The following is a 26387-nucleotide window of genomic DNA, read 5'->3' as shown; positions in this document are numbered from 1 at the left end:
CACCTGGCTGTCCTTTAATAGGCAGCTGAGCTCAGCAGAGATGTCTCTGTTTTTAGGATCTGAGGCTTTGTGCCGTGCTGGAGGGCTGAGAGCCGCATGCTGTGGAAACGAGCCCCCTAAAGCCTGCTGTGGACTACTGGAGGCAGGACTGCCAGCAAGGGGACTTGTGTTATATGAACTTTCCATTGTGTGTGAATTAACACCAAGACTGCAAAGTGACATGCTGTTTTGTGCAATCGCCTCAAGTGTGAATAAACACTGACATTTGAGTTAAGAACTTGTTTGTTGCCTCGGTACTGCGCCCGCTTACTCTAGCTACCAGAGCGAAACCCCACAATAGGAACAACATACCGGTGACTGAAATGCAATATTTGTGAAAAACTCACTTTGCACAGTCTGCTGTGCATTTATTTCTGCCTGCAGCCTCAAAATGCTCACGCCATCTCTTACTACCTTGAGGGTCAGAGTTTCCAAAATGGGGTCACTTCTTGAGGGTTGCATTATTTCATCCCGTTGTTTGAACAATCAGCACATTAGGCCTCGTGGTGCTCTTATATCCCTGAGCTCTCTCATAGATTCAGGCAAAAAAATAGGGCCACATGTTGGGTGTTTCTAAAACCAGAAAACACACGTTTCACACTGGTGCCGATGGGCACAAACTTATTGGGCACTGAAATGGTGTGCATTAATTTTTTAAAAACATATGTGGGGTCAAAATGCTTACACCCTTGTAAAATTCTTTGGGGAGTGTAGTTTGCAAAATTGGGTCACTTTTTGGGAGTTTCCACTGAAGGGGTACCATTCCAGCAAAATCTGCCCTCCAAAAGCCAAATAGCACTCCCCCCATTCTGAGCCTTTCAATGTGCCCATACAGCAGTTTATGACCACAAGTGAGGTGTTGCATTATCCGGGAGAAAATTGGTAGTAAATTGTGGGGTGATTTTCTCCTCTTACAATTTGGGCTTAAAGCAGCATTTATTTATTTTCAAAGTAATTTTTTATTTTTACAGCCAAGTATTTCCAAATACTAAATGTCTGTTGGATCAACATGCTTACTAAATCCCTTGAAAAATCCCTTTAGTTTGTCGTTTCCAAAACTGGGTCATGTTTTGGGGGTTTCCACTGTAGAGGTACCTCATGGTCCTCATGTGACTTGGTGCCCAAAAACTATTCCAGCAAAATCTGCCTCCTAAAAACCACATGGGGCTTCTTCCCTTCAGAACTCTGCTGTGTGCCCAAACAACATTTTATGACCACATATGGGGTGCTTCTTTAGGGTAATAAGTATTGCAGTTTCTTTTGCTGTTTACCTTTGCTGTGTTACAGTAAAATATTTACATCTTACCTCTGTTTTGTTCCTGTGGAACACCTTAAGGGTTAACAAAATTTCTAACATCAGTCTGGAATTATTTGTGGGATGTAGTTTGCAAAATGGGGCAATTTATGGGTAGTTTCTATTATGTACCGTACACCCCTCAAAGTGACTTTAGAGCTGGTCCTTAACCCCTTAAGGACCAGGCTCATTTTCACCTTAAGGACCAGGCCATTTTTTGCAAATCTGACCAGTGTCACTTTAAGTGCTCATAACTTTAAAACGCTTCGACTTACCCAGGCCGTTCTGAGATTGTTTTTTCGTCACATAATTGTACTTCATGACACTGCTAAAATTGGGTCAAAAAAGTTAATTTTTTTGCATAAAAAAATACATTTTTTACCAAAAATTTTGAAAAATTAGCAAATTTCAAAGTTTCAGTTTCTCTACTTCTGTAATACATAGTAATACCCCCAAAAATTGTGATGACTTTACATTCCCCATATGTCTACTTCATGTTTGTAGCATTTTGGGAATGATATTTTATTTTTTGGGGATGTTACAAGGCTTAGAAGTTTAGAAGCAAATTTTGAAATTTTTGAGAAATCTTCAAAATCCCACTTTTTATGGACCAGTTCAGGTTTGCAGTCATATTGTGAGGCTTAGATAATAGAAACCTCCAAAAAATGACCCCATTCTAGAAACTACACCCCTCAAGGTATTCAAAACTGTTTTTTCAAACTTTATTAACCCTTTAGGTCTTCCACAAGAGTTGATGGCAGATGGAGAAACAATTTTGAAATTTCTATTTTTTGGAACATTTTCCAATATAATCAATTTTTTCCAGGAGTAAAACAAGGGTTAACTGCCAAACAACACTCAAAATGGGTTGCCCTGATTCTGTAGTTTGCAGAAACACCCCATATGTGGTCGTAAACTACTGTTTGGCCGAACGGTAGCACATAGAAGGAGGGGAACACCATATGGGTTTTGGAAGGCAGATTTTGCAGGACTGGTTTTGTTTATACCATGTCCCATTTGAAGCCCCCTGTTGCACCCCTAGAATAGAAATTTCAAAAAAGTGACTCCATATAAGAAAGTACACCCCTCAAGGTATTCAAAACTGGGTTTACAAACTTTGTTAACCCTTTAGGTGTTCCACAAGAGTTAATGGCAGATGGAGAAACAATTTTGAAATTTCTATTTTTTGGAAAATCTTCCAATATAATCAATTTTTTCCAGGAGTAAAACAAGGGTTAACTGCCAAACAACACTCAAAATGGGTTGCCCTGATTCTGTAGTTTACAGAAACACCCCATATGTGGTCGTAAACTACTATTTGGCCGAACGGGAGCACATAGAAGGAGGGGAACACCATATGGGTTTTGGAAGGCAGATTTTGCTGGACTGGTTTTGTTTATACCATGTCCCATTTGAAGCCCCCTGTTGCACCCCTAGAATAGAAATTTCAAAAAAGTGACTCCATCTAAGAAAGTACACCCCTCAAGGTATTCAAAACTGGGTTTACAAACTTTGTTAACCCTTTAGGTGTTCCACAAGAGTTAATGGCAGATGGAGAAACAATTTTGAAATTTCTATTTTTTGGAAAATTTTCCAATATAATCAATTTTTTCCAGGAGTAAAACAAGGGTTAACTGCCAAACAACACTCAAAATGGGTTGCCCTGATTCTGTAGTTTGCAAAAACACCCCATATGTGGTCGTAAACTACTGTTTGGCCGAACGGTAGCACATAGAAGGAGGGGAACACCATATGGGTTTTGGAAGGCAGATTTTGCAGGACTGGTTTTGTTTATACCATGTCCCATTTGAAGCCCCCTGTTGCACCCCTAGAATAGAAATTTCAAAAAAGTGACTCCATCTAAGAAAGTACACCCCTCAAGGTATTCAAAACTGGGTTTACAAACTTTGTTAACCCTTTAGGTGTTCCACAAGAGTTAATGGCAGATGGAGAAACAATTTTGAAATTTCTATTTTTTGGAAAATTTTCCAATATAATCAATTTTTTCAAGGAGTAAAACAAGGGTTAACTGCCAAACAACACTCAAAATGGGTTGCCCTGATTCTGTAGTTTGCAAAAACACCCCATATGTGGTCGTAAACTACTGTTTGGCCGAACGGTAGCACATAGAAGGAGGGGAACACCATATGGGTTTTGGAAGGCAGATTTTGCAGGACTGGTTTTGTTTATACCATGTCCCATTTGAAGCCCCCTGTTGCACCCCTAGAATAGAAATTTCAAAAAAGTGACTCCATCTAAGAAAGTACACCCCTCAAGGTATTCAAAACTGGGTTTACAAACTTTGTTAACCCTTTAGGTGTTCCACAAGAGTTAATGGCAGATGGAGAAACAATTTAGAAATTTCTATTTTTTGGAAAATTTTCCAATATAATCAGTTTTTTCCAGGAGTAAAACAAGGGTTAACTGCCAAACAAAACTCAAAATGGGTTGCCCTGATTCTGTAGTTTGCAAAAACACCCCAAATGTGGTCGTAAACTACTGTTTGGCTAAACGGCAAGACATAGAAGAAGGGGAACGCCATACGGTTTTTGGAAGGCAGATTTTGCTGGACTGGTTTATTTACACCATGTACCCTTTCAAGCCCCCTGATGCACCCCTAGAGTAGAAACTCCATAAAAGTGACCCCATCTAGGAAACTACGGGATAAGGTGGTTGTTGTTTTGGGACAATTTTTGGGGTAAATTAGATTTTTGGTTGCTCTATATTACTCTTTTTTGAGGCAATGTAACAAAAAAATTTAATTCTAAAATTGTTTCTACATTCGCTATTTAGTTTTGTGGAACACCTAAAGGGTTAACATAGTTTGTAAAGTAATTTTTGAATACCTTGAGGGGTGTAGTTTCTTAGATGGGGTCACTTTTTTGGAGTTTCTAGTCTAGGCTACATCAGGGGGGGCTTCTAATGGGACATGGTGTAAAAAAAAAAAACTGTCCATCAAAATCTGCCTTCCAGAAACCGTATGGAGTTCCCTTCGTTCTATGCCCTGCCGTGCGGCTATATAGCCATTTACGACCACATATGGGGTGTTTCTGCAAACTACAGAATTGGGGCAATAAATGTTTAGTTTTGTTTGGCTGTTAACCCTTGCTTTATTACCGGCAAAATGGATTTAAATTTAAATTTTGCCCAAAAATAGGTGTTTTGGCACCGTTTTATTTTATATTTTTAACACCGTTCATCCGAGGCGTTTGGTAAAAAGTTATTTTTATAGCGACGACTTTTACGCACGCGACGATGCCCAATATGTATGGCTCTCAGACTTTGGAGACACTAAGCAGGCATCCTAAAACTGCGGCCTCCAGATGTTGTAAAACTACAATTACCACCATGCCCTGATGATGGCTGTAGGTTGTCTGGGCATGCTGGGAGTTATAGTTTTACAACATCTGGAGGGCCGCAGTTTGAGGATGCCTGCACTAAAACTAATATTTTTTGGGGAAAGAAAAATTGTTTTCGTGTCTCCAAAGTCTGAGAGCCATAGTGTTTTATGTTCTCTAGTGAACTGTTGGGGATTATAAAAATTTAGTACTCCATGGAAGTGTGATACTCCCTGAAGCAATCGATAATGCAGAGGCCCGGATGATCGGGGCACGTGTCACATTGAGTTGTGGTGTCCTTCCGTATCCCCCTCTTGTGACACACTCTGCACTTTTTTTGGGTTCGTCCCTTCTTTCCAGTATGGGGGACCACACCTGGAAAGTGTTGGCCAGGGACGATCTGGGCGCCTCCAGTTCCCGAGGTACTCCGGCCTGCTCTTTCCCGGTCCGAAAAGATCAGGTCTTTGAGGACTGCCTCATAGAATTGGAGGAATGTCCCTGTGCTGCCAGCGCTTCGGGATAGTACAAAAGAGTTGTACATGGCAACCTGCACCATGTAGACCGCAACTTTTTTGTACCATGCCCGGGTTTTGCGCATGGCGTTATATGGCGTGAGGACTTGATCAGAGAGATCAACTCCTCCCATATACCGATTGTAGTCGACGATACAATCGGGCTTGAGGACCGTTGCCGCGGTACCTCGCACAGGGACTGGGGTGGTGCTGTTACCGTGGATTGTGGACAGCATAAGGACATCCCTCTTGTCCTTATACCTGACCAGCAACAGGTTTCCACTGGTAAGTGCACGGGTCTCACCCCTGGGGATAGGTACCTGGAGGGGGTAGGCAGGGAGGCCGCGTTGATTTTTCCGCACGGTCCCACAAGCGAACGTGGATCTGGCGGCAAGGGACCTGAACAAGGGAATGCTGGTATAAAAGTTGTCCACGTACAAGTGGTAACCCTTATCCAGCAGTGGGTACATAAGGTCCCACACGAGTTTCCCGGTAACACCCAGAGTGGGGGGACATTCTGGTGGTTGAATCCGGGAATCTCGCCCCTCGTACACACGAAATTTGTAAGTGTACCCTGAGGTACTCTCACAAATTTTGTATAGCTTCACGCCATACCTCGCCCGCTTTGTGGGAATGTATTGGCGGAAACTGAGTCTCCCCTTGAACGCAACGAGAGACTCATCAACCGCGACCTCCCTTCCAGGTACGTAGGCCTGCTGAAATGTGGCCCCAAAGTGATCGATGACCGGCCGTATCTTGTACAGCCGGTCATAGGCAGGATCACCTCGGGGTGGACATGCTGCATTATCGGAATAATGCAGACATTTCCGGATGGCCTCAAACCGGTGACGTATCATGACCATACTGTACAGTGGGGTCTGGTACAGGACGTCCCCACTCCAGTATTGCCTGACACTGGGTTTTTGGACTAGACCCATATGCAGCACGAGGCCCCAAAATGTCCTCATTTCGGCTGCACTGACCGGCGTCCAGCCACCGGGTCTAGCCAAAACTGAGCCTGATGCGGGGGGGGGCAAGTGGCAGGGTGGGTCTGGGGTCTGAAAGTTGAAAAAAAAAAGTTTGGAATAAATGTGCTTTTTTTTTTCTAACTTTTCCCTTCTATCCCTGCCTAAAGGTGCCTCTCCCTCACTGACCCTAACCTACCTGGGTGGCGATGGGTGCAGGAGGGTGATGGATGCCGATTTAGGGGGACACAGGAGCTGGTGCTGGACGATGCTGCACGGTCAGGGTGCTGGACAGGAAGAGGAGGGGAGAGAGGAGCGCAGGAAGTTTGAATCTCGCGCCTCTCTCCCCTGCACCAATCAGCACCCTGGACAGCGGCGTTCAGCACCAGGGCCAGCTCCGCCTCTGCAAATCCTCGGACTGCGATTGGTGGTGTAAAATTACGCCACCGATCGCAGTCTTTTTCCGGTTCATCGGGTCACAGGACACCCGAATGGACCGGAAACGCAGAAAACCGCAGGTCTGAATTGACCTGCGGTTTTCTGCGATCGCGGATACGGGGGGGTCCAATGACCCCCCCCTGCGTTGTTACGGGATGCCGGCTGAATGATTTCAGCCGAAATCCCGTTTCGATTAACCCCCGCGGCGCCGGAATTCAGATTTTAAGTCAGAACGTACCGGTACGTCCTCGGTCCTTAAGGACTCGGGAAATAGGGCGTACCGGTACGTCCTCGGTCCTTAAGGGGTTAAAGTCGGTTTTTGGAAGTTTTTTTGAAAATGTTAAAATTTGCTTCTCAAATTGTAAACCTTCTAACGTCCTAAAAATAAAATTACATTTACAAAATGGTGTCAAACTAAAGTAGACACATAGTGAATGTCAATTATTAACTACCATAATTTATGAGGTATCACTGTGGTAAAAGAAGGAAAATTCATATTTAGAAAATTGTGAATAATAAAAAAAAAAAAACGTAGTACAATATGCTACAAGAAAAAAAGTAAAAGCATTCTGAAGTTATTACTATATAAATTGACTCATGTCAGATTTGCTAAATTAATGGCAAAAAATGGGGTTGAAAAGCTTGTGTTTGGGTTTTTTTACCACTAAAAAAGCCCAGAATATCGGCATGCTCGGCGCTCCATTAAGCCTCATGCACACGAACATATTTTCTTTCCGTATCAGTGTGGAACTTTTCATTTCAACGGGTCCGCAAAAAAATGGAAGTTACTCTTTGCGCATTCGGTTTCCGTATGTCCGTATTTCCGTTCCGCAAAAAAATAGAACATGTCCTATTATTGTCCGTATTACGGACAAGGATAGTACTGTTCTATTAAGGGCCAGCTGTTCCGTTCTGTTTTTTGTGGACTGCAAAATACATACGGTCGTGTGCATGAGGCCTTAGTCAGAACACTAGCACACAGGAATAGAACAGCTGAACAATCAACCCACTGCTAGTCTCCTCCAGCACACGCCGGCTGCAGGGAGAAACAGAGGATTGCATCCTCTTGCTAAGGATGCTCTCGCATTACCAGGGAGCGTGGCTTAGCGGCGCGTCTTTCCCAACCCTGGAGACCTGGATAGGTAAGTTTGTGACAGCTAGTGTTCTTACTAATGGAGCACCAAGTAATGACCTATCAGGTTCTGATCCTGGGACTCCGAGCTTTATTTCAACCCCTTCCGGGCCATATATCAGTGCCAGTGATAATCTTGTTTGGGCTGACTAGCTAGGTTCCTGGTTCTTGTATTCATTTGGATTTGTTTGTGCTTTTGACCAAGGCTTGTTTTTTGACGACTCTCTGTGTCATGTTTTTGCATTCTGTTGTCCTCCTGGTTCTGATCCATTCACGTATGATTATTCCTTTGTTTTTTGTTTTTTTCTGTTGGTGTTTGTCTGTCTGTGCACCTTAGTAGCATAGGGACCATCAACTAATTGTGGTCCTGCTACCTAAGGCTTGAACTGCAAGTAGGTAAGGAAAGTGGACTGGGTTCCAGGTCAGGGCTTACTGCCCATGCCCGGGTCTCTACATTCGTTACAGAGACACATTAAATGGCCGTCATCCTATTAGTACACACAAAACCTGTCCTAGTCACACAGCTGCCTCGTATTCCTCTGTGCTCTGGTTGTCAGGGATTATGATCCTAAATACAGTTTAATATGATCTTTAGCTGAATCTCTATAGGAATGGCGTTCATGAGGAGACATGAAATGCTGCTTATTAGCATCACCCCCCACCATCCTCTCTATACTTCATGTCTCCTCATGAACTCCATTCCTACAGAGATTCAGCTGAAGATCTTATCATCTGTATCCAGGATCATAATCCCTGACAAGTAGAGCAGAGAGGAGTATGGGGCAGCTCTTTACCTCAGTGCTGTGACATACTTTGTCCTGCTGTGTGAATAGGACAGGTTTTAGTGTACTAATAGGACGGCGGCCATTTTATTTTCCCTGATAATTGCTCCCAAAATCAGTGATGGCTAACCTCTGTCACTCCAGCTGTGGTGAAACTGCGGCTCCCAGCATGCTCTATTCATTTCTATGGAGTTCTGAGAACAGCCATGCAAGTATACATCTTGGGAGTTGTAGTTTTACCACAGCTGGAGTTAGGTATCACAGCTCTAGATACAATGCACCATTATAAATAATGAAAGATATTTGGAAATATATTTATAGTAATATTTAAAGTAAAATTGTAGTATTTTCTGTAATTTATTTATTCCCGGAGAATACCTCTATTGGATATTGATCTGTAAGTCTTTAGTTCCCTTTGTAAATACTAAGGTGATCAGTGGCTATAGTTACAAGGCAGTTATTAGAGGTGCTCACACTATTTAGACAGTTTCACGTTATTTTAAGAGGGCTAGACAGAGGCGAGACCCCTAATAAATATTCAAATGGAGCAATTTTGATTGTGAATCACAGAGAAATATTCCATGATATCATCTGTCGGAGGAGAGTTGGGAGCATCCCCATACACATTAGAGTCTTGACTGAACTCGCTGTTCTCGGTGGGTTTGAATTTGACCGACAATAAGCTAATGTGTATGGGGACCTTCAAACTGATGGTGCCAAAGTAAATCACAGTGTATTCATTTTCACCAAGTCCATCATGATTGGAACCTGATGGAGCAGAGACTGTAGGGCAACCAGAACATAATTAAGCTCAGCAGATACTGGATTGCAAGACTGTGCTTATATCAACCGTTGCAGAGAAATTAAACACAATGCAAAACATATTTATCATATTAGGCTGCTTTCGCACAGTCGGTGTTTGGTCAGTGTTTCAACAGTGATTTCATCAGTGATTGTGAGCCAAAACCAGGAGTGGAGGCTCCACAGACATAAGGTATAATGGAAATATTTGCTCCTGTTCTGTGTTTTCATTTTGCACCTGGTTGTATCTCACAGTCACTGATGGAAATAACGGATCAAACACACTGTGGGAAGTGGCCTTAGTATGAAAACATTGGTGCTGACATATAAAAAATCTGCATTTTAGTTCTTTTGAACCATCTCTACAGTTAAAATAATATATATATATATATATACAGTACAGACCAAAAGTTTGGACACACCTTCTCATTCAAAGAGTTTTCTTTATTTTCATGACTATGAAAATTGTAGATTCACACTGAAGGCATCAAAACTATGAATTAACACATGTGGAATTATAAACATAACAAAAAAGTGTGAAACGACTGAAAATATGTCATATTCTAGGTTCTTCAAAGTAGCCACCTTTTGCTTTGATTACTGCTTTGCACACTCTTGGCATTCTCTTGATGAGCTTCAAGAGGTAGTCACCTGAAATGGTCTTCCAACAGTCTTGAAGGAGTTCCCAGAGATGCTTAGCACTTGTTGGCCCTTTTGCCTTCACTCTGCGGTCCAGCTCACCCCAAACCATCTCGATTAGGTTCAGGTCCGGTGACTGTGGAGGCCAGGTCATCTGGCACAGCACCCCATCACTCTCCTTCATGGTCAAATAGCCCTTACACAGCCTGGAGGTGTGTTTGGGGTCAATGTCATGTTGAAAAATAAATGATGGTCCAACTATACGCAAACCGGATGGAATAGCATGCCACTGCAAGATGCTGTGGTAGCCATGCTGGTTCAGTATGCCTTCAATTTTGAATAAATCCCCAACAGTGTCACCAGCAAATCATATCCACATCATCACACCTCTTCCTCCATGCTTCACGGTGGGAACCAGGCATGTAGAGTCCATCCGTTCACCTTTTCTGCGTCGCACAAAGACACGGTGGTTGGAACCAAAGATCTCAAATTTGGACTCATCAGACCAAAGCACAGATTTCCACTGGCCTAATGTCCATTCCTTGTGTTCTTTAGCCCAAACAAGTCTCTTCTGCTTGTTGCCTGTCCTTAGCAGTGGTTTCCTAGCAGATATTCTACCATGAAGGCCTGATTCACACCGTCTCCTCATAACAGTTGTTCTAGAGATGTGTCTGCTGCTAGAACTCTGTGTGGCATTGACCTAGTCTCTAATCTGAGCTGCTGTTAACCTGCGATTTCTGAGGCTGGTGACTCGGATGAACTTATCCTCCGCAGCAGAGGTGTCTCTTGGTCTTCCTTTCCTGGGGCGGTCCACATGTGAGCCAGTTTCTTTGTAGCGCTTGATGGTTTTTGTGACTGCACTTGGGGGGACACTTTCAAAGTTTCAAAGTTTTCTTAAAGTAATGATGGCCACTCGTTTTTCTTTACTTAGCTGCTTTTTTCTTGCCATAATACAAATTCTAACAGTCTATTCAGTAGGACTATCCGCTGTGTATCCACCTGACTTCTCCACAACGCAACTGATGGTCCCAACCCCATTTAGGCTGGGTTCACACGGGCGTGACGGATTGGCTCAGGATGCATTCAGTGAAACTCGCACCATTTTGCAAGCAAGTTCAGTCAGTTTTGTCAGCGATTGAGTTTAGTTGTTCAGTTTTTCTGCGCGGGTGCAATGCGTTTATGATCTCTTAGCAACCATCAGTGAAAAAACGCATCGCACCCGCACTTGCTTGCGGATGCAATGCGTTTTTCACGCAGACCCATTCACTTCTATAGAGCCAGGGCTGTGTAAAAAACGCAGAATATAGAACATGCTGCGATTTTCACGCAACGCAGAACTGATGCGTGAAAAACAACGCTCATGTACACAGCCCCATTGAAATAAATGGGTGAGGATTCAGTGCGGGTGCAATGCGTTCACCTCCTGCATTGCACCCGCGCGGAAATCTCGCCCGTGTGAACTCAGCCTTATAAGGCAAGAAATCCCACTTATTAAACCTGACAGGGCACACCTGTGAAGTGAAAACCATTTCAGGTGACTACCTCTTGAAGCTCATCAAGAGAATGCCAAGAGTGTGCAAAGCAGTAATCAAAGCAAAAGGTGGCTACTTTGAAGAACCTAGAATATGACATATTTTCAGTTGTTTCACACTTTTTTGTTATGTATATAATTCCACATGTGTTAATTCATAGTTTTGATGAATCTACAATTTTCATAGTCATGAAAATAAAGAAAGCTCTTTGAATGAGAAGGTGTGTCACCTTGTCAATAAAGTCCAGCAACTTAAAGATGACTTGACGCGGTCGTCCATCCCCGCCGCGGGGAGATGCTGCCCTAGAGTCATTGGCCGGGCTCTTTTCCGGACCTATCCTGTGGGCGCGTTCTACCCTGCAGAAAAAGTTTAGGCCGAGGGCCTCAGGTAATTCTCTTTCACATAAGTCCAAAAGCACAGGTTGTTTAATGGATTCGGCAGACCCACCACCCTCAGATTGTTACGGCGGGACCTGTTTTCTAGATCATCCACCTTGAAGCGCAAGTATTCTAAGGTGTGCTGCTGTGATTTAATGACAGAATCAGAGTCCACCAACTTGTTGCTGGAGCGAGCACAGCTCCTTCTCCGAAATTCCGTACTTGCACACTGGTCTGGTTTACTTCCTCCCTCAGGGAGTTGAAAGAGGTCATTATCGTTGTCTCCAGAGTCTTCTGGATGTCCGGCATTATGTGCAGCGCCACTTCTATGGCCAGCTTTTTATAGTCCAATGGGACCGAGCTACCCAGGGGAGTTGCATCTCCTCTTGGAATAGCAGCGGCTGGCTATCCGCCATCTTAGCCGTGTCCTGTGAAGCTGCCTGCTGCGCACCTGTGATTTTCTGGCCGCTCCGGAGTAGGTATCTTTCCATCGGCGCCCAGGTGTGAGGGAGCGGTGTCAGCAAGACTTCCCTCGGGGGTAAAATCGCCTCCCCGCACTGCTAAATGATCGCTGTGGTCGGCGGTAAGGGGGAGCTCCGTGCGTTGCTTCCTCACATGGCGGCGCTGGAACCGGAGGTCCGACAGGTATGTTCTGCTGTATAGCAAGTAAAGCAAAATGCAGTGTGTGAGGGGAGAGAGGGGGGGGGGGGGGGGTCGACTTAGAGAACTCGGCCATATGTATAGGTGCTTGGGCCCCGGATCTTTTTAGACCCTAGCAATGCCCCTGCCCTGCTGTCCATATTATTTCAGCATTGGAAACCTGAAAGTTCCTCAGCTGACATTTCCCGAGATCTATAGGCAGTCGGATTGGAAGGTGTACAACCACTAGGTGGCGCTGTGTAATTGCAGGTGAATAGAGCAGCCTTTTGAGGGTGCACCCTGTAAGTATATGGTCTAAGTGCCTCATTACATATAATTATGGCCCTCCATAAAAATAATCCAAGCATTAGTCACACTTAACAAACTCTCTAGACCTGTGTACGCGTACACGTGTCTCATCTAGCACACTAGTACACGTATCTCCAGACCTCCGCATTAGTAAATATGGAATCCATGAATTCTCCATACAATTCTATGGAGCTTACAGGCTGGATCACTGTTCATATCTATTATCTATCTATCTATCTATCTATCTATCTCTCTCTCTCTCTGTTATCTTCTATTTACCTAATCTATTATCTTCTATAGATCTATCTGTAGTATCGTCTATCTATCTAATATCTATCTATCTCTATTATCTTCTATGTTTTTAATCCAATTTTATATTTTTAGTTCTTTTAAAGATATGTATTTGTGCTGGCCTGAAGTAAAATTGTTATCCAATTATCTATCTATTATCTTCTATCTATCTATTATCTTCTATCTATCTATCTATCATCATCTATCTATCTATCTATCTATCTTCTATCTATCTATTATCTACCTATCTATCTCTATTATCTTCTATCTATCTATCTATCTATCTTCTATCTATCTTCTATCTATCTATTATCTACCTATCTATCTCTATTATCTTCTATCTATCTATCTATCTTCTATCTATCTCTATTATCTTCTATCTATCTAATATCTTCTATCTATCTATCTATCTATCTATCTATCTATCTATATCTCCTATCTATCTATCTATCTATATCTATATCTATTTGTTATCTATCTATCTATCTATCTCTATTATCTTGTATTTATCTAATATCTTCTATCTATCTATCTATTATCTACCTATCTATCTCTATTATCTTCTATCTATCTATCTAATATCTTCTATCTATCTATCTATCTATCTATCTATCTATCTATCTATCTATCTATCTATCTATATCTATTTATTATCTGTCTATCTATCTATCTATCTATCTATCTATCTAATATCTATATATTGTCTATCTATCTATCTATCTATCTATCTATATCTATTTATTATCTATCTATCTCTATTCTCTTCTATCTATCCACCTCTCTCTGGTATATATGATGTGTATATATATATATGTAATAACCTGGCATATATCCTGTACACATGATGCTGTGCCCGTGGTGACTGGCCAGAGGAGTGCGGGTACAGGTGGGCACGGGATGGCACCGGGCGGGGTAGTGTGGGCAGCCATGGGTGGAGTAGAGGCGGCTCATAAACTATTTTTAATTGGCTAGTAAGACATTTTGCAACTGCAGCAAAGGTCAGTGTCGGAGTTGTGTGCGCGGTATGTGAGGCGCAGGGCGAGGATGCCATGTTGGAATGAGTCTGCACTACACAGCTCGCCCGGGGACTGCCAGACTGGAGCGGGTAAGACCACGCCTGTGTCTGCTGGCATGTGCCCGCCACTTCTAGCTCCTGAACTTGTGTGAGGTGCCCCCAGGAGGCCGCGGACACACGTGCGGGCGGCCCGGGGCTGGCACGTCATGTGACTGAGGTGAAGAGTCCGCCGTGCCACCCCCGGAGCAGTGCCCGCTGCGCCCTGCCGCCTCCCGCTCCCCTCATGCAATATTGTGTGCCGGGAAAAAACCCACCCGGAGGAGGTAGGTGCCCGGTTTCACTTTCATTTGTTACACACCGAGGTCCATTAGCGAATGAAGCAGGAAGGATGAGACGTGTGAGGCTGGGGGCATTTTTTCCTCCAGAAGACTTGTGTGCAGTGCCCTGGCAGCTACAGGCACTGCTCACAGGACTGGCACTGCCACACGAAGGGGGGCACTTCATTATACCCTCCATATTCTGATAGTCACGGTAGTACTTCACAGAACTGTGAAGGTCACGTGACCCGCATGTAGCAGAGCCGACCACAGTGCAGTCCTGTGTGAACCCAGACATAACACACTGCGAAAACACGGCGACTGGGCCAGCTCTGCTACATGTGACAGCCTCAGCCCTGCTACCTGTGACAACCTCAGCTCTGCTACCTGTGACAGCCTCAGCCCTGCTGCCTGTGACAGCCTCAGCTCTGCTACATGTGACAGCCTCAGCCCTGCTGCCTGTGACAGCCTCAGCCCTGCTACCTGTGACAGCCTCAGCTCTGCTACATGTGACAGCCTCAGCCCTGCTATCTGTGACAGCCTCAGCTCTGCTACATGTGACAGCCTCAGCCCTGCTGCCTGTGACAGCCTCAGCCCTGCTACCTGTGACAACCTGAGCCCTATTATGCCTCTGTTTATGTACATATAATGGTGTGTTTGTGCGGGGTTTCTAGGTCACCGCCTGGCTGTGGAAGGGTTAAATGTAATCTTGTTGGAAGTAATCCGGGGATTTTCAAGGATGCTGATCTAGTTAAAGAATGAAGGTTTAACTCTTCAGCCCCCGATGCAGAATAAGCGCCGTTGATCAGTCTGTTGACTGCTGCTTGTAGTTCTCCAGCGGAGGAGGGGGTCTGATGGGACCTGGCATGACAGTGGGCACTGTGAGGGAGGGTTGGCCCTGATAATGAGTCCCCAGGCTGCCCCACATAACAATGCTGGCATTAACCCTGTAGTGCCGGGGCTGGCAGAGGGCTCATGCGTGGAGTTGCATGCCAGGCAGTTTCTGTAGTTTGGCACAGTGGTTGTACAGTGTAAGTAATCAGACGTGGTGCCCGGCTGGTGGTGGCATGGAGGGGGCATTGTGTGCTTAGGGTAATGGACGGATGATATATATATATATATATATATATATATATATACACACATATATAGGGTACTGTCTACATGGAGGGATGACGTGTATATATATATATATATATATATATATATAGGGGGCTGTGTATGATGCTGTGTGAGTGGCAGAGATTTCTGAGGGGGGTATAAATGTCACCCGGTGACTTGTACCAGTGTTTGCCATCTTGTCCCCTCCTGCCTGTGGAGTGAATGTGAAAGTTCATGGTATTATAATAAAACGTGAAAATAGAATATAACATGTTTATAAAGTAGCATCATGTCTTTATATTGTGTTCTTATTACTTTTAGGCGAAGTCCATTCAGAACGATATCAGTTATCATTCACTCCGACAGTCCGGGGGTTAGTTCTCTATCCTTTAGTCAGCCCAGCTAGTCGGGGACTACAAATCCCAGCCTGCCCAAAGAACAATGGCTCTGTCTGCAGAAGCTGTAATTATCTTTCTGCAGGTAATAATACCAGGGATAGAGGTAGGTTTAGATAGAGAGGTATATGGGTGATAGATAATAGATAGAAAGAAAGATGGATAGATAAATGATAGATTGATATGAGATAGATAGATAGATAGATAGATATGAGATATGAGATATATAATATAATAATAATAATAATAATTATATATATTAATTAGATAGATATACTAGATATTTAATAGATAGATATACTAGATAATAGATAGATATAATAAGATAGATGATAGATAAAATAGATAGATATAATAGATATATAGATATAATAGATAGATAATAGATATAGATAGATGGATATATTAGATATATATAATAGATAAATAATAGAATAGGTAATAGACAGATCAATAGATAATAAATAGATTAGATTAGATCTAGAAAGAGAGGTGGGCATGTGTATGTGGTGGCTGACTGGCAGTGAAGATGATAGGGGTAGTAGTAGTGTGGGAAAGTCATTCTGGCAGGTGTGCCTTCAGCCTGGGTGCTGCAGTTGTAGTGCCTGGCACAGCAGAGCTGGCAGCAGTGTCTCATGGCCAGCAATGGCATCTCTGCCGCCGACAAAGGCCCTGGTGAACGGGAGAGTGGCTGGCATTCCCGAGGCACGGTGAAGTAGGTCAGGGATGCGCTGGTGCCCTGCACACCTGCCCCCTCCCCCGCACAGAAGGGGCGTGGCCTCCTCCGGTGACGTGGAGAGAGGGAGTGAGAGGGAGGAGTGGGGAGAGGCAGAGCGCTCACTCCGCAGCCTGGATCTATCACACAAGAGCTCTCCTGCTCTGGATTATTGCTGGCTTCTTCTGGAATATTTGGGATTACCCCGAGGTGATTACTGCTTTCTGATCACTGCTGGTGAGGGTTCTGGAAGGATGGGGCACTGATTGCCAGCACTGGAGATGGTTCCCTGGAGACCTGCTGCTTGGTCAGAGTGGATGGTTGTGTAGGTCCTGCACTTGTGGGTGGCAGGAGGAGTTGGCAGCTCTGCCCTGGCTGGTCACATGTCCTATGCCACCACTCCTTGGAGCCCAGGTACAGTCATCTCTGGCTCTCAGCCTTAGTTTGGGAACTTTAGCTGCTGATTACTGGAAGGTTTGCTGACCATAAGGTGGCGATCCATCGTCAGGTACTGGGGATGCCTAGATCCATTGCTGTAGATATGTCCTGCTGGGACACTTCTTATTGTGTCCTGGAATCCAGTCCTAACCATATTCTACATCTACAGTAAATGTATGTATAGATGGGAGGGGGGCTCTGCCTGGAGTAAAGAGGGATGTGATAGGTTACACTATGTCTCATGATAATCTGGCCACAAGGTGGCGCTGTCCAAGTCCTGTGAAGTATGCATTTCAGAACTAGCTGCAGCCCAGCACTGAGTGTGATATGTTGCACTGTGTTTCATGATAATTTGGCCACAAGGTGGCGCTCACCGAGCTCTGTGATAGTTCAGTCTGATTTTTTGGAGTAATGTAAGAATTAGAACTATAACAATTTCATAATAATTTGGCCACGTGGCGGAACTGTCCTGGTGTCTTGATGTATGTAATCAGCATGATCTTTTGGATGATACAAATGACAATTTTGATACGTCTAATTTATTTGCGGATTTCTATGTTATTGATACCGCCATATGCTATGTTGATATTATACTGTACAGGTATGAAGAATTGCTTACAGCTGTGTACACTATTACCCTGCTGCAGACCACATAGTGGCAGTATACGGATTTCGAGGAGTGTTTTACATTTCAGGTTTTCATGTCCTGTGTGTGGGGCAGTAATCTCCCTCACTTTCAGGACCTCAGACCAGTTATTGCTCCTGGTTTGGGTGAAGAATGCAATGTCCTGCGTGCCTCGGTGTGCACAGAAGTACCTGGTGTCATTGCAGTCCTGCTGCTGTGTACAAACGGCAGTAATTCGCTATTTGCGGTAGATCATGTGCGCCTGCCCTTGAAGCAATGTAAGCAATGCTTCCTGCTCATGTCCTGTTGACTGTGAAGGGTGTGTCCCAGGATTAGAAAACATGCTAAATTCTTCCACAAACAGCCCCACACCTGTCCACAGGATCTGTGTGGTATTGCATCTCTGTCCCATTCACTTCAATGGAGCGGAGCTGCGACACCAGACACAACCCGAGCACAGGAGCGAGGCTGTTCCTGGAAGAAATCCCATACAAAACCTTTAGGCAAGAGCTACACAGCCATCTGGATTTCTTGCGACTGCGATCCCATTCATTTCTGTGGGATCTCCGCTACTCAGAGACCCTTGCCTTTAGCTATATTATGGTAATCATTGGATACACATGCAAGCTTTCCTCATGGCTGGAAAGATTACTGGGATTTTGGAGTACCCCAGTAGAAGACTCATAAAACATTGTACTGGTCCGCATCTGCGTCAGGGTCCATTCTGGAGATGAGCGAATCAATTCTAAATGAATTGGATTCAGCCAGAATTTTTGGTGATTCAATTTGGAAAGAACAAAAAAAAAAAAAAAAAAAGGGAGAGACAAGAAAGAAAAAATAAAGGCGGAGATGAGGAGATTTATCAAACTGGTGTAAAGCGGAACAGCCTATTTGTCCATAGCAACCAATCAGATTCCACCTTTCATTTTGGACAGCTCCTTTGGAAACTGAAAGTTGGAAACTGATTGGTTGCTCTGGGCAAATAAGCCAGGTCTACTTTACCCCCAAAGTCCTAGGAGACCTCAGGGTGTCCTATAGAAGCAGTCAGGCCAGTTGGAGCACTTTCAGTTCATCTGCGCCGACCGATTTGGCCGAATTGAACTCAAGCTGAATTTTGAGCGATTGGCTCATCTGTAGTCCATTTTTCCCCTTCTTTTCCCTCTCCTTGTTCCTCTTTCTATTATTTGAATGCAATCCTTTCACAAAACCCCTGAACTAGGGACTGCATTTATATAAGAATTGGGATTTCCACAGTACAACCGCCCCCTCTGTGAAGCATGCTGTAGTCCACAAGCACTTACACATTATTTTATAAACTTACACGTTTATTTTGCTGTGTACCGACTGTCCTGCTATATATTGTTAAAGGGATTGTCTAATCTATCATGTAGAGAAAGTTATTACCAGGCACTTACTAATGTAATGTGATTGTCCATATTGGCTCCTTTGCTGGTCTGATTCATTTTTCCATCACATTATACACTGCTTGTTTCCATGGTTACGACCACCCTGCAATCCATCAGTGGTGGTCGTGCTTGCACACTATATGAAAAAGCAGTGGCCTATGTGCGCTCCCATGGTCCCGGCCACCAGAGAGGCTGATGCTTCTTCCTATAGTGTGCAAGCATGACCACTGCAGCTGGATTGCAGGGTGGTCGTAACCATGGAAACGAGCAGTGTATAATGTGATGGAAAAATGAATCCAGCCAGCAAAGGAGGCAACATGGACAATCACAATACATTAGTAAGTGCCTTGTATTAACTTTCTCTACATGATAAATGCCACTTACTGAAGTGAGAGAACCCCTTTATGGGAGAACTGCTGTTAATTCTGCAACGTGCTGAAATCCCGGGGTCTGTCCACGATGCTGTATTTACCATGAAGAGTACTCTAATCACATTCTTTTACTACATACAGTGTGATTATAATGTCACTGCTGTGTGCGGTATATGATATATGTATATACAGGGATCCAGGGGGAAATTACATGCGAGAAAGCAGCACAATACACACATACAGAGATGGGTATGATGCCATTTCCCCAGTCTATTCCCAGCAGTATGGTCAAGCAATGTTCATAGGTATGAAAAGTCACACTTACCTTTAAAAAAAAGTAACAAGAAAAATCCCACATAAAGAAACTTTTGGGAAACTGTTGAATGCCGTATTTGCCACGCATGGTATAAATTCATTCATATTGCATACATGTCAGTCAGCAGATCCTCTAGAACAGGGATCAGCAACCTTCGGCGCTCCAGCTGCTGTGACACTACAACTCCCACCATGCAAACCTGCTCGGTCGCTCTTCTAACTTCTATAGAAGTGAATGAAACATTCTGGGAGTTGTAGTTTCTGAACAGCCGGAGTGCTGGAGGCTGCTGGTCATTTTAGTGAAATGTAATATAAAATCACGTGAGCTGGGGTATGAATGTGGTGTTAGGCTAGGGTACGACGACAATAAGTCGCACGACTACACTGCTACATGTGTCATTGATGTCGCACCACAAGTTTTGTAATGATAGTCTATGGTGCCGCACTGAGACATGCTGCGACTGGGATGCAACAGTCGCAGAAAAATCAATTTTAGATGTTTTTTTTGCGACTGTCGTGTCGCAGTTGCAGCATGTCACATGTCACAGTGCGACACCATAGACTATTATTATAAAAATTGTCGTGCGACAAAATGTCGATGTGTAGCCCTAGCCTTAGGATTGTTATTCTCACGTACAGCAGAACGTAATAAATGGAGAAGTCGCACTAAATCTGCCCAGTCGGTGCATTGTATTAGGTTAAAACCAACAGAACAATGGGTTGAAAATGACAAATGTAACACCCGTTATGATCCATTTTTTTTAGCTCATTCATTGTAATTCTGAAAAAAGGTTAAGTTTGGTTAAGTTCTCACTTGCAGTTTTTGAGATACTTTTTTTTGCTCTACGTTAGATAAATGTCATCAGATCCCACTGATTCTGATTGGCTGTAGGAGCTGCGTGTTAAAGAGGACCTGTCACCTCTCCTGACATGTCTGCTTTAGTGACAGCTTGTATTCCCCATGTAATAGCAGTTCTATTCTTATGACTCTGCTGTTCAGCTATTATTCCTACTGGAAGTTTATGAGTGAATTTGCACCAGTCTGCAATAAAGATCAATTTAGGGGTATGTCCCTGCAGCGTCTTACACTGGCAGCCATTCATTTCTAAGCTTTTAGAAGGAATAATAGAGGAATGGCACGGACACAGAGTTGTATGTAATAAATGGAGCGCAGGTAGTAAGTAAAGCAGACATGTCAGGGGAGGTGACGGGTCCTCTTCTAGGGGAACAAGAATCAGACAGATTGGGTTTCAAGATGAATATTTGTCCCCCTGGAGACACCACAGGCGGCACCTACCCCCCTCCCTGTGGACATGACGGACAGATATCTTTATGTCTATGGCTCCCACTTTCTTCTTCGTTTCCATGGCACTCAGTCTCATGTGCATCAGACTTTGGCAGTGCTCACGCTACAACCTTCTCCTTATTTCATGAAAGACAAAAACCATAAAGACGGGATCCTCATGCAAGCCAAATTCATCAACCTAAAAACGCAGGAATGATGAATATTAACGGGATGTAAAGGACTGATGCAAGCTAATATTGTGTTAGCAGAAGAGCAGCCACTGCTGGAGATGCCTGAATCGGGAGCTGTCAGTGCAAGGTGTATGTGTATACAGGGTGTATACGGGGTGTATACAGGGCGGACTGACAGACAGGCTCATATCTGTAGGGGAGCCGCATCTCATGAATACATTGCTGCACGCTGCAGTCTGTGACATGCAATTCTTACTAAGCCACCACACAAATCCATATGAGTGACACACCGCTGAAATCAGCATGTTTGTCACTGAGAGGGGACAATAAAGGACCTGACTAATGCATGTAGTCAGGACCACCAGGGAAAAGCTCTCCATGACGAGGGGGTCTCGAGCAGTGTCCCACCCTCTGTAAAGTACATATGCCCTCCTGTGCATGCACCATTTAAAGGGCGTCTGTCAGCAGATTTGTCCCTATGACACTGGCTGTTACATGTGCGCTTGGCAGCTGAAGGCATCTGTGTTGGTCCCATGTTCATATGTGCCAACATTGCTGAGAAAAATAATGTTTTAATATATGCAAATGAGCCTCTAGGAGGAATGGGGGCGTTGTCGTTACACCTAGAGGCTCTGCTCTCTCTGCAACTGCTGCATCCTCCGCACTTTAATTCACAGGACCAGGCATTGTAAATGTCATCATACCTGTCCCTGTCAATCAAAGTGGAGAGGACAAGGCAGTTGCAGAGAGAGCAGAGCCTGTAGGTGTAATGACAACGCCCCCATTGCACCTAGAGGCTCTTTTGCATATCGTAAAAGATCTTGTTTCTCAGTAACGCTGGCACATATGAACATGGGACCAACACAGATGTCACCAGCTGCCAAGCGCCCATGTAACAGGTCAGCCAGTGTCATAGGTACAAACCTGCTGACAGACGCTGTTTAAGCACATACTGTAGATGGTGATCAGTCACATTGCTGTCACATGGGTGCGATCCAGTGCTCCTAATAATAATAATAATATACATATACTGCAGTACAAAGAAGTGGAAAATGGCTGACTGGAGTCTTTAGGTAACTGGCTGCTAATCTCAGTCTTCTGTAAATGTACTCGTGCCTTTATGTTTCATTTCAAGACAGCCATTAAAAAATGTTTCTAGTTTTAATTCTGAGCAGAATAAAACTTCCCTATGGACAAATCTAGCACACTACCACATATATTATTCAGCTAAACTGCTAATACAAGGTAAAGCAGGAACAAATACTGCAGTCTTGGCAGGAACCAAGACCGAGTAGAGTCACATTAACATTGTGCTAAAAATGGAATACTTCTATAACTGCTGTTCGGCAGCATTGTATACAATAACATTTCAGACTGTTTCAGATATTGGGAATCAGGTATCAAGTCTTCATTCTTATATTCACATTGCATGACATAGATATAAATGCAGGTCTTACAATATGTCACAGAAAATATCTTGTTAATAACAGTGAGCACAAATTAAGATGGATTTGCTGCAGTCACAGGTGAATACTGATACCTGATACCATATCATTTGGGTGGCCCAAAGGACAGAATACCTATTCCAGTGTAGCTGATTAAAGTCTAGGATAACACTAAAATTATATGGTATCCTAACAACCTCCTGTGGGTATGTTCATGAAACCTGGCATGTAGTATGGCATTGACATTGTGTAGCCACGCTTAAAGGGAATCTGTCAGCTCTTTCAAGCAGAGCTAACAAATGGCAATGCGTTGGGTCAGTTTAACATCATCACAACTATACCTTTGTTATGGCTATCGCAGTTTGTGAACATCAGGTCAGCCTGCACACGAGTTCCTTATGTCGCCCCTTGCTGCTTCATGACCAACCCGTCTGCGACATCAGAAGCTAGCCAAACCTCTGCCCGCTTGTGCTGAGCAGCTGACTGGCAGATTTTGGCGTTGCCATTTGTTAGATATGCTTGAATTCCCGAGATCGTTTGTATGAAGGATCCCCAACCTGTAGGCAGGTAGATTAAGCAGTTAGCAGTGTCAGGACATGAGCACTGCAGCGGGGGGCCATCGAGAGGAGTACGCCTTGTTTATTTTCACCCCTCTCACACATTGTAAATGGAACATTTCCCTAGAAAAACCTTTTGATAAATCAAATTCTTTTGATTCGACATAAACTGGCAGATCGTGCCACTCAGATGTGGTTTCATCCAGCCATGGCCAACATTTTCCAGTCTGGCCAAACACACTTTAAGGCCTAGTTCACACAAACGTTTTTTTTGCGCGTGTTTTTTTGTGTTCCATATACGGTCCGTATACGGAACCATTCATAAAAAAAAAAACAGAATGTACTCCGTATGCATTCCCTTTCCGTATTTCTGTTTTTCCGTTCCATTGAAAGATAGGACATGTTCTATTATTGCCCGCAAATCACGTTCCATGGCTTCATTCAAGTCAATGGGTCTGCAAAAAAAACGGAACACATACGGAAATGCATCCGTATGTCTTCCGTATCCGTTCTGTTTTTTTCTGAACCATCTATTGAAAATGTAATTACTGTATACTGTATATGCCATACGGAAAAATGGAATGGAAACGGAAACACAACGGAAACAAAAAAACGGAACAACGGATCCGTGAAAAACGGACCGCAAAACACTGAAATAGCCATACGTTAGTGTGAAAGAGGCCTTAGCAGAGGGCTGGCTTCGGCCATCTTGAACAATCATTTGCTTACATTTTTCAAACAATGGGCAACTGAAGTAGAAAAAATTGGCCATTTCAGGGGACATTTACATTATGTGACTACGAAAACTGCTGAATAACATAAGCACCGACATAGAAGATCCCAAATCATATTACATAGCGAATATTCGTTTTTCAGTCATAGTAACATACATAGTAACATCGTTTATAAGGCTGAAAAAAGACAATTGTCCATCTAGTTCGGCCTGTCATCCTGCAAGTTGATTCAGAGGAAGGCAAAAAAAAAAAACCCTGTGAGGTAGAAGCCAATTTTCCTCACTTTAGGGAAATAAAATTCCTTCCCGACTCCCATCAGGCAATCAGAATAACTCCCTGGATCAACGACCCCTCTCTAGTAGCTATAGCCTGTAATATTATTACGCTCCAGAAATACATCCAGGGCCCTCTTGAATTCCTTTATTGTACTCACCATCACCACTTCCTCAGGCAGAGAGCTCCATAGTCTCACTGCTCTTACCGTAAAGAATCCTCTTCTATGTTTGTGTACAAACCTTCTTTCCTCCAGGCGCAGAGGATGTCCCCTCGTCACAGTCCTGGGGATAAATAGATGATGGGAGAGATCTTTGCACTGACCCCTGATATATTTATACATAGTAATTATATCTCCCCTCAGTCGTCTTTTTTCTAAAGTGAATAACCCTAATTTTGATAATCTTTCAGGGTACTGTAGTTGCCCCATTCCAGTTATTACTTTAGTTGCCCTCCTCTGGACCCTCTCCAGCTCTGCTATGTCTGCCTTGTTCACAGGAGCCCAGAACTGTACACAGTACTCCATGTGTGGTCTGACTAGTGATTTGTAAAGTGGTAGGACTATGTTCTTATCACGGGCATCTATGCCCCTTCTGATGTAACCCATTATCTTATTGGCCTTGGCAGCAGCTGCCTGACACTGGTTTTTGCAGCTTAGTTTGCTGTTTATTAAAATTCCTAGATCCTTTTCCATGTCAGTGTTACCGAGTGTTTTACCATTTAGTATGTACGGGTGACTTGCATTATCCTTCCCATGTGCATAACTTTACATTTGTCAGTGTTAAACCTCATCTGCCACTTATCTGCCCAAGCATCCAATCTATCCAGATCCCTCTGTAGTAGTATACTGTCCTCATCAGTGTCAATTACTTTACACAGTTTAGTGTCATCTGCAAAAATTGATATTTTACCGTGTCTGTTTTTCTAGTATCTGTGATACTTCTGAGCCATGTTTTTTATTTTGTGGGTGTCATATAAAGTGTATATGAAGAGCTTTTTACATTAAGAAGACTTCCTTCTAACATAAAGTAATCAGGAATTAGACACTTGTGTGAAGTCTGTTCATTTTCTCAGCAGCCTGTTTCCCAGTTATCTTGGTCTTCCAGATGCCGTATTTGCAAATGTGACAGTCATTATCGGTCAGCATTACAGCACCCATAGCAATCCATAACCCGTGAGTAGCATTTCCATATGCACTGTTATACCCAGTTACATTCCATAACCTATCACCCCTGTCCCTTTTTTCTACTACTCTAAGTGGCTCAAGGTGAAGATAAATTTAGGAAATTCCCAGTTAGACATATTTCTGTGTCAATATAAAAGTTATTTTTGCATAAAGAACTTTCCCATATTCTTTGCTTCACAGTTTTAAGATCTCTGCTTGCTGTCATTCAATAGGAGACTAAGGCTAGCACTTGAGATCCGGCCAGCTGTTCCAGCAGGGAACAGCCGGCTGGATCTTTCTGCATTCCGGCACTGCCAGAAGTTACCATCAGAAAATTACCTATTGTTTAAATCACGTTTTTATGTTTAACATATTTTTAAAGAATTTTTGATGATATTTTTAATTTTCTATGTCACTATCTATATTTAAACAAAAAATATAAAACCCTGCAGTTTTCACACTGGCCACTAATAGGTGCCACTTCTTGGTCTGTACAGATCACTTTACTGCACTTATATATTATTCTAAACTTGCCTGTAATGATATGGAGATACCACCTCTGTGTATAGATAAGACAGGATCCACCATTCACAATAGGCGATTGTCAAAGCTCATCTCTTCTTTCCTTGTACAATGTCCTCTGCACAGGTTACAGAGCATGGCTAGAAGACTGTCCCATAGAAGTCACTGAGGTCCTCTCCTGTCCATTGGGTCTATGGACCATGGGGCTGCCGTAAAGCAATTCTCTACATGATTTCTAAATGCTGTTAAGAACAGCTCAGACAAGATGGCCGCCCTATAATCATGTTCAGGTGATAGAATACAAAATTTGCAATTAGAAAATAAGAACAGATTAGAAAAAAAGGAGACGTGTTACTATCTGGTATTAACTGGCAGAGTTTTTGGTGGCACATTTCCTTTAATAGTTAAGGATGATATAAACCTGTCCTG

The 26387-nt window shown here is 43.4% G+C and overlaps 1 protein-coding gene across 10 annotated transcripts in view; it reads left to right on the top strand.

The window, feature by feature from the left end:
- Positions 1–14092: 14092 nt before the first annotated feature.
- SFMBT2 (Scm like with four mbt domains 2) overlaps positions 14093–26387 on the top strand; it is a 263727-nt gene continuing 251432 nt past the window's right edge. For 2 of the 10 annotated variants that reach the window (XM_044280039.1, XM_044280029.1), the window contains exon 1: positions 16766–17045. The gene's annotated coding sequence lies outside the window, so the exon portion shown is untranslated. Of the gene's footprint in view, positions 14194–14340; positions 14427–16742; positions 17046–17098; positions 17140–25348; positions 25446–26387 lie in introns of those variants that run through there. The other 8 variants (XM_044280032.1, XM_044280030.1, XM_044280034.1 and 5 more) reach the window with 8 other exon arrangements.

This window comes from Bufo gargarizans, chromosome 2 (assembly GCF_014858855.1).
Source record: "Bufo gargarizans isolate SCDJY-AF-19 chromosome 2, ASM1485885v1, whole genome shotgun sequence".
NCBI classification, from domain to species: Eukaryota; Metazoa; Chordata; class Amphibia; order Anura; family Bufonidae; genus Bufo; species Bufo gargarizans.
The sequence above is the reverse complement of the archived record's forward strand: the minus strand, read 5'-3'. Positions and strand labels throughout refer to the sequence as shown.